The 16,339-nt window shown below is 33.7% G+C and overlaps 1 protein-coding gene and 1 non-coding gene across 3 annotated transcripts in view; both read right to left on the reverse strand.

The window, feature by feature from the left end:
* The window catches only part of FSTL5 (follistatin like 5), a 685,094-nt gene that overhangs the window by 189,371 nt on the left and 479,384 nt on the right, over window positions 1-16,339 (reverse strand). The gene's annotated exons all lie outside the window — the stretch shown is intronic.
* Window positions 10,921-11,026, reverse strand: LOC112926967 (U6 spliceosomal RNA). Its single transcript, XR_003236441.1, has one exon. It is a non-coding gene; the product is annotated as a U6 spliceosomal RNA (small nuclear RNA).

Consider the following 16,339-nt stretch of genomic DNA (forward strand, 5'->3'; position numbering starts at 1 on the left):
AGCACTTCACTGGAGTTACTGCATAGGCAAACTGAATACTAACCAAGAAGTCACACTGAGATTGTTATATGAAATAGTCACTCGGATTTCTCAGTAGCTAGAGAGCATTTTTCTTCCTATCAGCAATGAAGAGATTTTAAATCTGAACTGTATCAAAACCGAAATGCAGAATATTACGTACAATGAACTTTAAAATTACTTAGGATGAGTTAAGAGCGTAAGTTTAAAATCTACAAATGCTGAATCTACTAAATAATATAATTGATGGAAAAAATAAATTAAAAATTAAATATACAATAGTAATGTTCTGATTTTTTCAAGAAGGTTCACAAGATTTAATCAAAAAATGTTTTTAAAATCATTTGGAGGGACGCCTTGGCAGCTCAGCAGTTGAGTGTCTGCCTTTGGCTCAGGGCGTGACCCCGGGGTCCAAGGATTGAGTCCCACATCAGGCTCCCTGCGAGGAGCCTGCTTCTCCCTCTGCCTGTGTCTCTGTCTCTCTCTCTGTGTCTCTCATGAATAAATAAATAAAATCTTTAAAAAATAAAGTAAAATCATTTAGAAATCTTTTATAATACAAAGGTGCTAATTCAATAAATGTAGACTTAACTCTTTCACTAGATGAGAACTAACCCCCAGGTTGTTATTAAGTAACATAGTAAGTTTGATGATGGCCAATGAGGCAATAATGATGAATAGCTGCATAAAATTGAGCAGTCTGATGCTCTGAATCATTCTGAAAACTTGGGGAAAGGACCTTGTGATTTCATGATAAGTTAAGAAATATTGTGTATATGAGACCTTCATTACTGAATCTTTCTTCTGTGTGCGCTAAGATGATACCAGTTACTGGCTCAGCTGTCTTTTATAAGTTAAGAGAGAACGGGGAGTATTGTTCTGCTAATTGCACACACCACAGCTAAAATATAGATCCTATTTGAAAACAATGACTCTTTTTTTTATATTAATGCTATCCATTTCCGAGATAAGAATAAATAAGACTTTAAAAAATGAAGAGCATTAAATGCCTTCTCTAAGACAATTTATTTTTTTCCAGAAATGTTTATTGGGTATCTCCTCTTCACCAACCACTCTGAACCTCAAGCAAAGACTGCTTAGCTGTCTTTTCAGATGTCCTATGGGAAAGGATAATTTCCTTGTAACTAATCACAAAGAAAAAGATATAATCGGTATCAAGGACCTGAATAAGGCTGATTATTCTACTCCTAATCTTAAAAAAAAAGTTTCAACTCTCCAATTCAATGTATACTTATGCAGAACAAAGATGTTTATAGCATTTATGCGATTTGATTATTTATCCTCCTGAAATGTTTATTTTCTTTCTACTTCTTCCTTTTTCTTCAGCTCTGCTGGGTGATATTATATATCCACGCATGCACACTTTTCCCATCAAAACTGTGCTTCTTAGAGAAGCCTTGCTGTTGCTTTTGCTAACAACACTTCAGTTCTAATTATTTATTTAAGAATTTATTAAATATTTTTGAAAAATCAAAACTCAGATTTGAAACCCAGCTTTGTCACAGACTGATTCTAAGACACTGGAGATAGTTGTTTCTTCTATCTTCGTTTTCCAAGTGTACAAATTGGGAATGAAAGCATTTCCTCTCTTTATCTCACAAGGAGATATAAGGAGAAAATGAAAATGAAATGATGTTTTGGAAAGCACTTTGTAAATTACAATACAATGTGAGATCACAATGATAAGGAATTAATAGTTCATATCCTGACACATCTAACTTGGCATGCACTGCAGGCTTCCAGATGGAAGGTAAACATTTTAAAATAACAAGAAATAAAACTTTAGCATTATCTCGAACAGTTCATTCCAACATCAACCAACATCAGTCTAATTTTCAGTTGGTAAAATTAAGATGTTCTAAAGTTACTTTTTAAGTGAAGCTGTATATTTTTGCTTCTGTTCAAAAGAGCGACTGCTTCTCTAACAGTTTCTTTTCTTTGGATTACAGAGTCTCAGCTTCATTGTTCAGATGATAGTTTCATAGAGAAAAATAAGTAAGAAACGAGTAAATGGAAATGAAACTATACTTCCGTATTTGGAAATTTTCTACACTTTTCTAAAAACATCAAAAAGGAAAAAAGTAGAAAGTCATGACTATGAATCTCAAATAATTAGTACATTTCTTTTAAAAACATTTTAGACCCAGGGATGCCTGGGGGCTCAGTCGGTTGTGCATCAAAGTCTTGGTTTCAGCTCTGGTCTTGGTCTCCTGGTGGTGGGATTGAGTCTCTCCTCAGGCTCTACGCTCAAACAGAATCTGCTTCAGACTCTCTTCCTCTCCCTCCCTCCATTTGTGCACACAAGTGCACTCTCCTTCACTCAAATAGATAAATAAAATCTCCTAAAAGAACTAAAATAAAATTTAAAAATAAAAACATTTTAGACCTTATGTTAACATTTGTAGGAGAAAAGACATGTGGCACACTAATAGAAAATGTCTTAGGACAGTTTTAAATTTTATAAAAAAGAATATATGATTGCTTCCCCAGTCTTATTTCCTGCCATCAGGCACCATCTATAAAGGTCTCTTCTGGTCTCTTTCCGGCAGTACAGGATTCTTTCCACCCTGCAGTCCTTATACCTATTGCTTGGCATACACTTTCCAGAATAACTCCTCCATATCCTTGAGATACTACATTAAATCTTTTGTTGGATGACATAAATTAGGTCCCCTTTCTTTAATCTATCATATCACTTTACACTTTTTCTTCTTAGTTTTCAGTATAATTGTATCAGCTTTTAGATTTTATGTGACTACTTTTAATGATCGTTCTCCATAGCCTTGTCCATGAAGGCAGATAGTGTGTAGTTCACTACATGTCTCAGCATGTAGCACAGTGCCGGACATATAGGAAGTGTGCAATGGGCATTTGAAAGTGTTGATAAAAATAATAATCTCTCTTTTTAAAAGTTCCCAGGCATTTATTTGGAAAATCACATATTTTTTTAAAAACATTTAAAAAACATATCATGCTGCAAACAAGTTTATTTTACCTTTGACTAGACTTTTTATTCAGTGATAGATCATTAAGTGTTGTCATTTAGATTTATCAGATCAGGTTATGCTATAGCATTCCAGTTTTAAAACCAACAAATATTCTTAAGCCTTAAATTATTTATTTCATTGGATTCCATAGCATATATTTTTAAGATGGTTATCAAAATTACATTCAATCCTGATATAACATGTGGTCAGTCCACTGGATTAAATCAGTTCAAGCTGTCGAAAACTGTGAACGGTCTAATATTTTTTCCTATTTACAAGCTAAGACATAGCCTGCTCTAGTTTTGTGAAAGCTGGCAGAAGACATGAGATTCCTGGGTCAGAGACAAAGGTGCTTCTTACTGGTGGTGCAGCAAACATTGTGAGCTTCACACTCGCATCAGTTTCCCTTGCCCTCTCAGCCTTGTGGGAGCAATGCAGAGCAGCCTGGGTCAATGCTGGAGACAGTAAGCAAACCCGAACTCTGTTCGGAGGGAGACACTATTTCTGTTTTCTAAGTCTGTATACTACAGAAATATCCTTACAAATACATCCCAGAGCAAAAGCTGTCAGTGCCTCTGTTCACAAGACACTCAGAAATATTAAAGGGGCTTCTCATAGTAATGCATATCTTGTAATTTACACTTTGAAATAATCATTGTGTTGAGTATTACACCAATTAAAAAGTGTACTGGCTTGTCCAAACTCTTGTTGCTAATAAAAAAAAAACATAACAATATGCAATCTTAAAAGTGTTGAATGTTAGCTGTCCTCCTTTTGGATTGCATTTCTAGAGTCAATCATGTGGCACATTAGTCAAGTGTTCTGTTGGATGTGTAAGAGTTACATATGCTCTAATCATAGAATTACAGTTTTATTATAGATGCTTAAGCTGGCAGCAGTGATCAAGATGATTTAGAGGTGTACATCATGTATAACACCAAAAATCGTTTATATCTCTTTTCCTTTCCTACCATGTGCTATCGGCCTCAGAAGAAAACTGATGCTCTTCCTGTTTCGGCCCAATTTTGCTCTAAATTTCAGAAACTTGAGGTGATTGTATGACTGAGGTCAGTAAATGCAATCCAGGTTTCCCAAATCTAGTACTAAACTGCTTTAAACAAGAGAGTGGGGAGGCTCATGTCAGTGGGGACAGCACAGTGCTCATGCCATGGAAATCTAAATAAGAAATCAAAAGATAAGGAGTTGAAATTGAAGATGAAGACTCTGCCACAAATTTCATTCATGAAATGAAAAGGCAGCTTGCTTTCATATTCATATGGAATTACTAACTTAAATCAATTTCTTCCATTTATATTTTGGTTGTGGATGAACTTTCTCTGTGGAGATTTTTATGTACATAGTTTCCACATGGTAATTTCAGGTGCAGATATAATAAAAAATTGACTCTGCCAGTCTTCTATTTGCTATAGCCCTTTTTCTTATTCATAAAACCAAATAGCCATCATAATTAAATTTTAAGGTTATGAAAGAAATATATAAAATTACTTGTAAGATAATTCAATTCAGCATATTTATTCCATCAAGGAACAGATGGACACAGAAGATTTGAATAATTTCCCCAAGGTGACAAAATATGTGAGGTCAAGAGATTATATATATATATATATATATATATATATATATATATATATATCTTCCTATACGGGTCAATTATTTCATTCATTATCTAAGCTTTTCTTTGTAATTTAATCATTAATACTCTATAAAGAAAACTGAGATATCTTTCTTTTCTTTTTCCTTTTTTTTTCTCTTTAGGCCCTTACCTGGCACAGAATATATGATAGCTATTATGATCAATCTCCTAAGTGTTTGGACCAGAACAAAATATAGACAAATAGCATCATGCATGGCATCAAAAGTATAATGGGTCCCGAGTAAGAGCTGGGGGACACTCAAAGTGTTGACTGAGAAAAATTCTTTGGAACAGAGATGCCATGATAGCCTGGTATGGTAGGCTTCTGGCCAAAGATGAAGAAACAGAAAAAATACCTCCAGATTAAATTGTGAAAGCTGAGGCTATAGAGAGGACAGAGAGAATGGAGGAGGAATGTCCAAAACTCTTGGGAGTACCATGACCAATCTAAGATGCCTAGGAATCCAGGGCAGGGCAAGTGGCATTTATGTGTAGAAAGTAAATGTCTTTTCCCAGATGTCAATAAAACTCATGAGATGGGATGCCTGAAGAAAATAGGACACAGGCACATAATCCTGATGCAAGCAAGGCAGGCTTGAGTATAAATGGAAAGGACTTTGGGTCAGGCAGTGCTGGGTGCCTAATGTGGATCACCTTTTGCAGCCTCATAAGATTCCTGGGTGGTGGGCAAGATGATCTTCATTTTACAGATGAGAAAACTGAGGCTCAGAGAGGTGACTTCCCACTGCTAGGAAGCAGCAGGGGCCAGATCTTGAGCCAACCTTGCTTGGTGGGCTTGATTCTTTTCCAGAAGGTGCTTAGCTACAGCCAGTTACCTGCTTTTAGGAAGGCCAATGGATAGAAAGAAGCAAGAAACAGAAGTGAAATTGTGAGGGAGTTTGCCACAGGCCGGGGCTGATAGAGAATGAGGGAGTGGTTTCCTGATGCAGCTAGAAAAATGGGCACAGATACAAGACATGATGAGATGTTCCACCTCAGCCTGAGTATGGATGGCTGGATCTCCTAGTCATCAAGGAAGAAGGAAGGGAAGTGATCTTCCATTTCTTCTCAGAACCAGTGAAGCAGTCACTGGTTTAATAGATGAGGAAAGGAAGAAGTGAGGAGTGAGGAGAAGGTACTTTTTCTTCAGTGCCCAGAAGCAGGCAGCCACAGCTCAGTGCCATGCCTCGCAGCCAAGGTGGCCTGATCTCCCACCACCCTGGGATCACATTTTTTTCCTAATATTTGTTTATTTTAGAGAGAAAGAGCACATGTGTGTGCAAGCACGGGGAGGGACAGAGGGAGAGACTCCTCACAGGCTCCCTGTTGAGTCTGATGCTGGGCTCCATCTCACAACCCATGAGATCATGACCTGAGCCAAAACTAAGGGGCAGGTGCTCAACCAAATGAGCCATCCAGGTGCCCCAGGGATCCTATCTTTTTAAAAAGCAATGGTCTTAGATCAGATTTCCCCAGGAATATACTCTGAGGCTTCTTGGGAATGTTCTCAGGAGCAAAACCTGTGACAGTGTGAAGGAAATAGTAGTGGGGGGGGGGTGGAAAGGATGAATGGTGATGTGATTAGAACAGAGACACCGTGGAGCTTGGAGGGTAGGTATATACAGGCTCTCCACGAGGAGCAGGGGTCAATTTCTATTCCTTTAAATAACTTATTTAACCTTTTATGTGTTTATTTAACAAATAGTTATTTATAACAAATAGTTATAAGTTATTTATAACTTACATACACTGTTATAGTAACTACAGCCTCTACCACTAATTAGCTTTGGATTAGCATTATGTTATATACGTTTTTATTTATAAATGAATTTTTCTATCCATTGTAAATATTTGTGAAACACCTACTAGGGAATATACAGTATTCAAGGTCCTGTGTATAAAAAAGTGAACCAATTAACCAAAAAACTACCTACTATCAAGAAGCATAATTGCAGTGAGGAGAATCAAACAGTAAACACACGAAAGTGCTAATATCTTAGAGCAAAATTATAGGGAAAAATTAGGCTGGATAGTTTACTTTGGATGGAATGGTCCTGCAAGGCCTCTCTACGAAAGCATATCTTACTAACAAAACTATAAACTGGAAAAGGAACCAGCCATGGAAGGGCCAGAAAGAACAGACCAGAGAGAGATGCTGAAACTCAAAGCCTTAAAGGCCAGAGTCACTAGAGTTGATTTTGTCACTGTCACAGCAGTTACTTCAGGCTGGCTGAGCTCATCTGGAGACAATAGAAGGGGATTAAAGCTGGCATTGCCACAGTCTAGAGGTTGTTAGTGGAGGACGGGTTGGCAAACAAGAAGACTGAGGATCAGTCAAAAGTGAAAAATAAAACCAGCAATGTGTGGGAAGCCAAAGGAGAGGAGAGATTCCTCACATCATGTGCCTTCAATAATGAACAATTTCTAATGCAGAACTTCACTTAATTGCCGAACATGAGAAGAAAATAAATACAATAATCAAAAACAAAGTACAGATTTATTGTTACTGTAGAATGAAGGAAAAGCAATAAAATAATTTATAAATACAAGTGACTTCAAGTTAATAAGTTGAAAACCTGTATCCATATGATTAAAAGAAAATATTTTATACCTGCTGCTTTCAGGACCATGAATAGTACATAGTTCAAAAGCAAAGCGATAAAAGAACAAGGATTTAATATAAAGTAAATTAAAATCGGTGGCATTTTATCGGGCTAGAAAAGTCAGATTTCTCTATCTTGCTCTTCACCAGAACTAGTGTATGATGATGAATGAATTTGACGCTTGAACTCCACACTGTGGTGCTCTACCGTTGTGATGTTCATTAGCGCCCAGTGGCATGTTAACACAAACCTGTGATATGATCTTCTAGATTCTTTTAACAAAGATCAAAGGTCATCTAGTTCACTTGGAGATTGGAAGTAGGGAAGACAAAGTATCTTTTTAGGGCATAACTTCAATGAGGGCATATTATGCTTTAAAACTTCAGAGCAAACTCCTGCTTGTGAACTGAGAAGCTGGTGAACAGTGTTTGGGGACTGGGGGCTGTAGGGAAAGGTGGTGAAGCAAAATCTATAATAAAAGAAATAATTATGTGATGAAGGCTAGTCACATACCTCTTCTTGTCTCAGAATCATCATCTACAAAATGGGAATATTACTATAACCACCTTGTTGTAAGATTGAAAGATTCCATTTATAAAATATACTTACAAGTATGTCTGCAATACCGCAGCTGTAACATAAATAGTTATTACTGGTGTTTTGTTATTATAATTTTAAATATAAAATTATACCTGAAGACTGAGTACTGAATTTCAAACAAGCTTGGAGCTAATGAAGGTACTAACAAATTGTTTAATCAAGCCTGAGGGAAACTATATCAACTCAAAATATAATCACAGAATTTCTTGGAAACCAAAAGTGATAGGTGATGATTCACTAATGCAGCATCTGGCGTAATGGCCCCAACACTTAACATGGTAGCCTAACAAATAAGTGCTCACTAGATGCTGATGATAGAAAAAGAAGATCCAGGTGTAGGAGGACTAGAGAGCAGAGTGGGAAAACAAGGAGACTAGAAGACAAAATCCCTGAGAACTTCTTCAAATAGTGTCCAGTTTAAGAAAACATATAGGTAGATCCATATGCAAAACGTTTTATTTACATTTCAAAACTATTCATCTGAGGCTTCCTTTAAAGAACAGATCCCTTCAGCATCTTTTAAATTATAAATTGCAAATTTTGTTTCACACGTAGCTTTTCTGGAGCATATCTGGTCAGTGAACTAACAATATAAGTATAGAGAATGCAGAAAATACAATTAAGTCTGAAGGTCATGTTTAAAATATTAATTTTCTGTGAAGGCTTTGAATTGTGACAAACATAAAATATGCAAAACATGAACTCAATGTAGCTCATTTATATTTCTTATATCATTGACTAATTAATCAAATCACTTTATGTTTATTTTATTATTTAACCCTTGTATATTATATTACATTCTCAAATTCTTTTTATGTTTAAAGAAAGAAAATACCTTAGTGCTTAAATAAAAAAATAAATGGTATGGGCGTATACTCAATAATTGTTATTTAAAATACTCTTGCTTGTAATTTATTTGAACTCCATAAACTGGGAACTTCACAACGTGGTTTTTATAACAGATAAACCTAATCTCTTCTGTGATATTTGACATTCTTATTTGACAATTATCTTACCTTAGAATTATAAAAATCAAATTAATAAAATTAGTATCAATATTAAATCTTAATTATTCTATATGGATTCTGAAAAACTTCCCAGTCTCGTTCTAGAATGAATGAAATGATCTGATGTTTAACAATTATGTGATCCTGAGAAAGTTGGGCTCCTTGAATCTCTGTTTCCTTATCTATAGACTAAGGTTAGTAAAACTGAATTTATTGGATCAAATAAAGTTTGGTCAGTAAATCTTCTAGTATACTATCCACCACGAAATAGGCATTCATTAAAGCTGAAGCAAAGAAGTAATTTCGCAGAGTGACAAGAGCAAGAATTTTGAAATCAAAACCGTGAAAAGGACTTGGATTCCATTCTCTACCCTTGAGTTTCATTCCACAAGTTAACTGGCTTCACTGATTAATAAAAATAAAAATATCATGTTGCATGATGCATGCACATGAAGTTTTTGGTAAATGCAAAAATTGTCACAATCATTGTCTTTATAATTATATTCCAACAATCTATTCTCATTAATAAACCTTTTACCTATACTCTGGTAGCAAATCATTCCTATATTCCATCATTTATACAATACATTATATTTAAAATGAGTTTATTCTCAGGAACTAAATATTCATAATCACTACAAAGTTACCAGCATCTCATGGTTGACAATCTCAAAACTATGGCAATAAAAGAGAACTTCAACTGAAATGTAGGATTGCAATCAGATGTCCATTATTATCTCTTACTGAACCTCAATTAGAGAGATTCATTGAGATAATAGAAACCGTAATCAGTCAACAAAGATGAATTGATCAAGTAAAATAAATAAAAGAGAAGCATCCTGAATAATTAAGAGTCCATATGCACATAAGCTATATACAAAAAAAAAAAAATGTAATTATATCTACGGTAAAAAGATTCTGATTTTTTTAAACCACTTTAAATATAAAAATCTTTAAAGATGAAAAATATTTAGAGTCATGCAATACTTTTGTTATCTCACAAATACATTATTAATTTTTTCATTGTAAGCAGATCAATTCATGTAGCACAATAAGGAATAGTAAAATAAGTGACAATGGGGTTTCTTTACCCTCGTTAGATCAAATAACCATTATAACTAAATGGTATAAATATTCCCCATTCTTCAGTGCTGCTATATTTAAACTATCAGTTTATTTTCAGAATCATCATTTTTTTCATAATTGTGTGTATATAAACTTTTTACTGAGCTATCAGGCAATATATTTTTTAAAATGTAGCACACTTAGCTTTCCTTTGGTAAAAATTATTTTTATTAAGCCATCTTTTAAAATTGTTTGGTTTCTATCTCCTACTCAGCAATCATATTCTCCTACTTCTGGTAATCTGACTTTTAAAAGAGCAACAAATTCCCTCTTTCTTTTCTGTTTTTCTTTTTTCTTTTCTTTCTTTTTTTTTTTTTTTTTACTAATTGTATCTGCAGATTTTATTACTTTATTGTTAGAAAATGTGGAGAGAACTATTCCAAACATTTTACCAACCTAACCTCATGTGTGAAAGTTTATCATCCTCATTTGACAATGAAGAAAGAGGCTCCAAATCTCAGCCTTATTTCACATATTTAGTTAAGGGCAGAAAAGGACTTCACATGGCCTACACTGCCTTAGCTCAGTACTCAAACTATGATGAAGAAGAAATGCTAAGGGTACCTGGGAGGCTCAGTCAATTGGGCAATTGATCTCTGATTTCATCTCAAGTCCTGATCTTATGGTCATGAGACTGAGCCCTGTGTCAGTGTAGAATCTGCTTGAGATTTTCCCCTTCTCTGCCCCTTCCCCTGCTCTCTCTTTCTCTCTCTCTAATAGAATCTTAAAATTAAAAAAAAAAAAAGAACAAAATGCTACTCTACCAAAGCAATATTTTCCTTTTCACTTATTATTTTATAAATATTATAAATGTGGATTGGTATTTCTGAATATTTCTACAATTTGCTTCTTTCAATTTTTAAATCTATTCTTCAAGGGATAATTCCCAAGGTTGTATTTGTGAAGTCCACATTGAGCTCTTTACATATTCATTACATCATCTTTACACAGGGGCCATGCTAATCTTCTCTATCACTCCACTTTTAGTATATGTGCTGCAGAAGGGAACACTCTACATATTCATTACTGTTTAAAATTTATGTAGTTTGCAGGGCAAAGTGTACATTAGGAGTATGCATAAACAAGTCTAAGTTTAAAAGCTATAATCATCTTATTTGTTTTATATTTCTTTAAGATAGGTCATCTGATATTTAAGAAATCAAGTTTGTGTGATTATAGTTGGACAATACTCTTGGACTAAATTATTTTGATTTTTGTTGTTAGGGAATTTGACACTAGACTGCAGTATGTGGCTAAATAAACTGGGGCCAGAATGGTTCGAGCCACTACCAATCTAACCAAAGCTATATTCATCTTGTGAATTTCCTAACAGTGTTCACAATTTTTTAAAGATTTTTCTAAAGTCTCAAGCTTCACTCATGAAACTATCATGATAGGCACAGAAACTTTTTAACCAATTTATAGAGAAAATGTATGTGCTCTTGTATCTTCTCTCCTTTCTTATTTAAAATACATTCCTGCTTTTTAAATGCAATCTGCATATCACTTATATCAGAATCTCAATGAGTGCTTGTTTAAAAATATAGATTACTTTATCCCCAGCCCAGGGAGAAAGTACTTCACAGTTAAAATCTCCCAGAGATGGCTTTTAATATATAACAAATTTTAAGACCCACTCCATATATTTTTGCCTTTTTACTTCTCTTAGGGAAAAACAAAACAAACAAAAAAACCTCTCCTTCATTTCCACAAAGGAAATAGTTTTCTTAACCATATTATCTCAGATTCCCTTTAGTCATTCTTTTTCTAAAATGTCCTCCTTCATCTCCAGAATGCTAAAAAGGCCTAATTTATTGGCTTATGCAATGTTCAAGCCCTTTCTATCATGACATTATCTGATCTAGAAGCAAAAGTTTAAAATTAGCCCAAAGATTCAGTTATCAAAGTGAGAGATTAGGAAGTTTGTTAGCACTTCCTCCTCCACTCTCTTTGTTTATTGGCCTAAAATGCCTACATGATGTCTAAGGTAACAACAGCCATCACAAAGGAAGGCACAGAAAAAAAAAAAAAAAAAAAAAAGGAAGGCACAGAATGAGAGATGAAGAAGCCTGGTTCCTGAAGCCATAGCTGATCAATCATTCCAACTCCAGCCTGCTTAATCTTGACATCTATTATGAAAGGCAAACATATCCTTATTTATTTAAGGCACTGGTTTTTGAGTTTTCTACTACTTGTAGTCATAGTCAACTGCCAGTTAAGAAAATGTATAGATCTCACCAGGGACAATTTCTACTTTATTTTTTAATTGTTTTGATCACAATATTGTTCAGGCATTTTCATTGCATTATTGTTCCTCTATTTTCTCAGATATTCTGTTGATATCAAGGTTAACACCTGGAAATTCTAGCTTTGGGTACAAATGGATTCTGGATATCAATGGATGTCATCAAGATCTGGCATTTTGTTGTTTCTATACTTCTGTTCTGGTTTTTAATATGGTATTTTCATTTTTAGGCTGGCTCTATCAACATGATAGCTCCCATAACATAATTTCTCAGGATGTGATCCCGGGTTTATAAATATAAGTGGAGTGGAAAGAGCTCAATAAATCAGTCAGTTCATCCAAAATCTGGAAATGATGTTGACTGCATATTTTGATGATTAGAGTTATGTGTGCCCCATCTGGAACTAAGGATCAGGTCAATTTCTTCCAAATGCATGGACACGGAGACATGGTGAGGTGGTTATCTAAGAAAATAAAGGAATGCTGGGTAGGCAAAATTAAAAACAAAACAAAATGCAACACTTTCTACTCTATTACTGCCTTGGTTTTGATTTTATATATTTTCTTGGAGTGCTACAATATTTATTTTTTCTTAAATCCTCTGTTTCCAATACTTCAGTTGCATTCTCAAACCAAGTATTTCTTCCCGTATCTAAATCCCTTTAATATCTTGCATTTTGAACTATGCTTGCATAGGGAAAACTGAGTAGAACTTTTTACTACTGCCTAAGTCAGAGTTTGGAATTTGAGTCCATTCAGTAATTTGCCTATTAAAGGGGGAAAAAAAAAGCCCTCTTCAGAAGAAAAAAGAACCCAGAGACTCTATAACATATTGTTCTTATTGTCCACTCTCCAACTAAAGATTAATCAGACAGGCAAATAGAAGAAGATAACCAAACTCAAGCAATAAGTAAATAAGGACTTTACATAGGATATTATAAATAAGAACAAGCATCCAAAGGAAAATAAGGAATGACAAGAGAAATAATTTCAAATAAATCATATATATGTAAATATATATATATAATCATAAACATATATATGTAAAATAAAAACTCCAATTAAAAAAACTAGAGCTGAAAAGTCAACAAATAAAATTACATAATTAACCATCACTGAATGGACTCAACATCAGATCAATAATGCCTAAGGAAGTGTCAGTAAACTTGAATATAATTAAATAGAAATTAAGCTCTTTGAAAAATAAAGAGAAAAGGCATCAAAGAAAAATTAACAGGGTGCTAGAGACCCATGAAAAAAAAATATCAATGTTAAAATATGTGCAATTTTAATACCAAGGGATAGAAGAGAGGAAATAGGAATAGAAAAAATATTTATTGGCCCCAAATATGGAAGACAATATCAACTTATGATTCCATGAAACTAAACAAACTGAAACTTGATAAATGCAAAGTAAATTATAATGGTACCTAGGCACATTATAGTCAAGTTGTGAAATTAAAAGATAAAGAGAAAATGTTTAAAGCAGGGAAGAGGGGCAGGGGCAGTGACACACTGCATATATTAAACAGTAATGGGATTGACCACTTCATTCTCATTAGAAAGAAACATGAAAAAAAGAAAAAGAGGCCAAGAAATAATAGACTGGCCTCTTCATATTATGAAAGGAAATGAAAATAAAATTGTGAGCACAGAACTATATATCCAGTAAAAATAATCTTTATGGATGATTAAGTAGAGACATTCAGAGACACAAAATAGAAAATTAATTGACAGCTGATTTACTATATAAAAATATGCTAAAATGGTTTCCTTAGGATGAAAATAAACACATAAGTAATTTATATAGTACACAAAATATGATATATAATATTTTATACATATTATATATACAAATATAAATTTAAATAACTTAAATTGTATATAATATACAAGTATATACTATATATTTTAGATCACAGAAAACACAAGTTAGAAAATATTTCAAGCTAAATGATAATTAAAATATAAGATTTTAAAATGTGGGACGCCTCAGTGGCTCAGCGGTTGAGCGTCTGCCTTTGCTCAGGGCATGATCCCAGATCCAGATCGAGTCCCACATAGGGCTTCCTGCATGGAGCCTACTTTTCCCTCTGCCTGTGTCTCTCATGAATAAATAAATAAAATCTTAAAAAATAAATATAGGCATAAAATCATTTATTAAAATTTTAGTACTTGAAAGCAGTAAATGATAATATATAAAAGATACTACAGTATGACCAAGTAAAGTTATTCCAACAATGAAAAGCTAGTGCAAACCTTACTAAACAGCATATTCTACTACATTATCAGAATAGCATTATCATTTTAATGGATGAAGAAAAAACTGGACAATTTTTAGCTCTCATTAATGAAAAAATTCTCTGAATACTGGAAGATAACTTCCTCAATCTGTTAAGGGATACCTTGGTCACGACAATAAGTCATGCCAATTTGCTTTATCCAGGAAACCAAGGTTGGTGCATATTATACAAATCAACTTACAGTGAAAGATTAAAAGAGAAAATTCATAAGACAATCCCAATAACTGCTGAAAAAATAACACATTGGATATAGAAGAATCATCAATGATAACATTTTAAGAACCTTTAAAATAAAATTGATGTGCTAACAGGTATTCAGAATACCTACAGTAAATATCATATTTAAGAGTCGACCCTTAAAGCTACCTTTTGAGATTTGTTAAGAAGAGAAACATTCCTATTATCATCGTTTTCATTCAACATTGTACTGGAGTTTCTAAAAGGTGCAATAAGTCAAGGAAAAGAAATATAAGCAGAATTGGAAAGAAAGAGCCATGCCAGTATTCACTGATGTTAAGATCAAATTATGAAGTTTCAATAGTGTCAGGTGAAAATGCATGTAACTCAGACAGTTATGTGAAATATTGCTTAAATCAACACTTACAGATAGCTTTCTTAAACTTATGAATAGATTTTTGAGGCAGAAAGCCTCAGTTCCATTTCTAGCTTTGTTTCTAGAGTTTCCTGATATGCTAACAGAAATACAAGCATCCCAAGGGGTGGTGGGGATTAAAATTATACGTAAATACACACAAATACACACACAGCTGTACTTTATGTTACATCTGGAATGTAACTTAGACTATAGGAGTAGTCTCAACTTCTTGGCCCATGTTTTATTTTAAAAGATATTGGGTACAATTAGAAATTATATTAATGAAAAAAAAAAAAAAGAAATTATATTAATGAAGACCATTGGTATCTCATTCTCAGGTTCACTAACAAAAATGACAAAAGCGTGACTAGAAGGTGAATTTGTATTTTGTTTATTAATTTTTTTAAATTATCACTATTTACCAACATACATTCATACCAATCCCTCAATTTTTATTTCAACATTCTGGTGGAATTAAATAAATGACCACCAAACGATCATGTATTTAAAAACATTTAAATCCGAAATACTGTATCTGGACTCTATAAAATATATTATGATGATTGTTCAAGATGATTTGCAGTTTTTATATTGGTTAAAAGGCATTTCTGTTTATCAGAATATTACAGTGAAGTGTTATCAATAAAGCCACTTCCGGGGTAATTTATTTTAAGATTTATGTATTTATTTTTAGAGAGAGAAAGAACATGAGCTGGGGATGGGGCAGAGAGAGAATCTTTCATGCCAACTCCTTGCTAAGCTAGAAGTCCAAGGAACGACCGAGCTGAAACCAAGAGTTGGACACTTAACCAACTGAGCTATGTAATTTTTTATTATAGTTTAAGTTAGTTTTAGGTTCAGTTATTAGTAGGACATTTCTTTGTGTGTGTGTGACATGGTTTACAACAGAAAAAATAATTTTTAAAAAAGAAAAATGACAAATCAGGGTATTGTATCTCATATCCCAAATGATTGATTTCTGGCATATTTCAGGTCAATTATAAATATCTCTTTATTTCCGTTAGAAAAGGCTATTGTTTTTCTTCATTAAGTGGGACCTCTAAAAGCAGATTTATGCAGAATATCTTGCACCCTTTGCTTGGGGAGCTTTAATTTAATGTATTTGAGATATTTGAAATGGTAAAACTCTCAAGGACTTGCTTATACATAGCAAATTTATT

The sequence above is a fragment of the Vulpes vulpes genome, chromosome 10 (genome assembly GCF_048418805.1).
Source record: "Vulpes vulpes isolate BD-2025 chromosome 10, VulVul3, whole genome shotgun sequence".
Classification (NCBI taxonomy): domain Eukaryota; kingdom Metazoa; phylum Chordata; class Mammalia; order Carnivora; family Canidae; genus Vulpes; species Vulpes vulpes.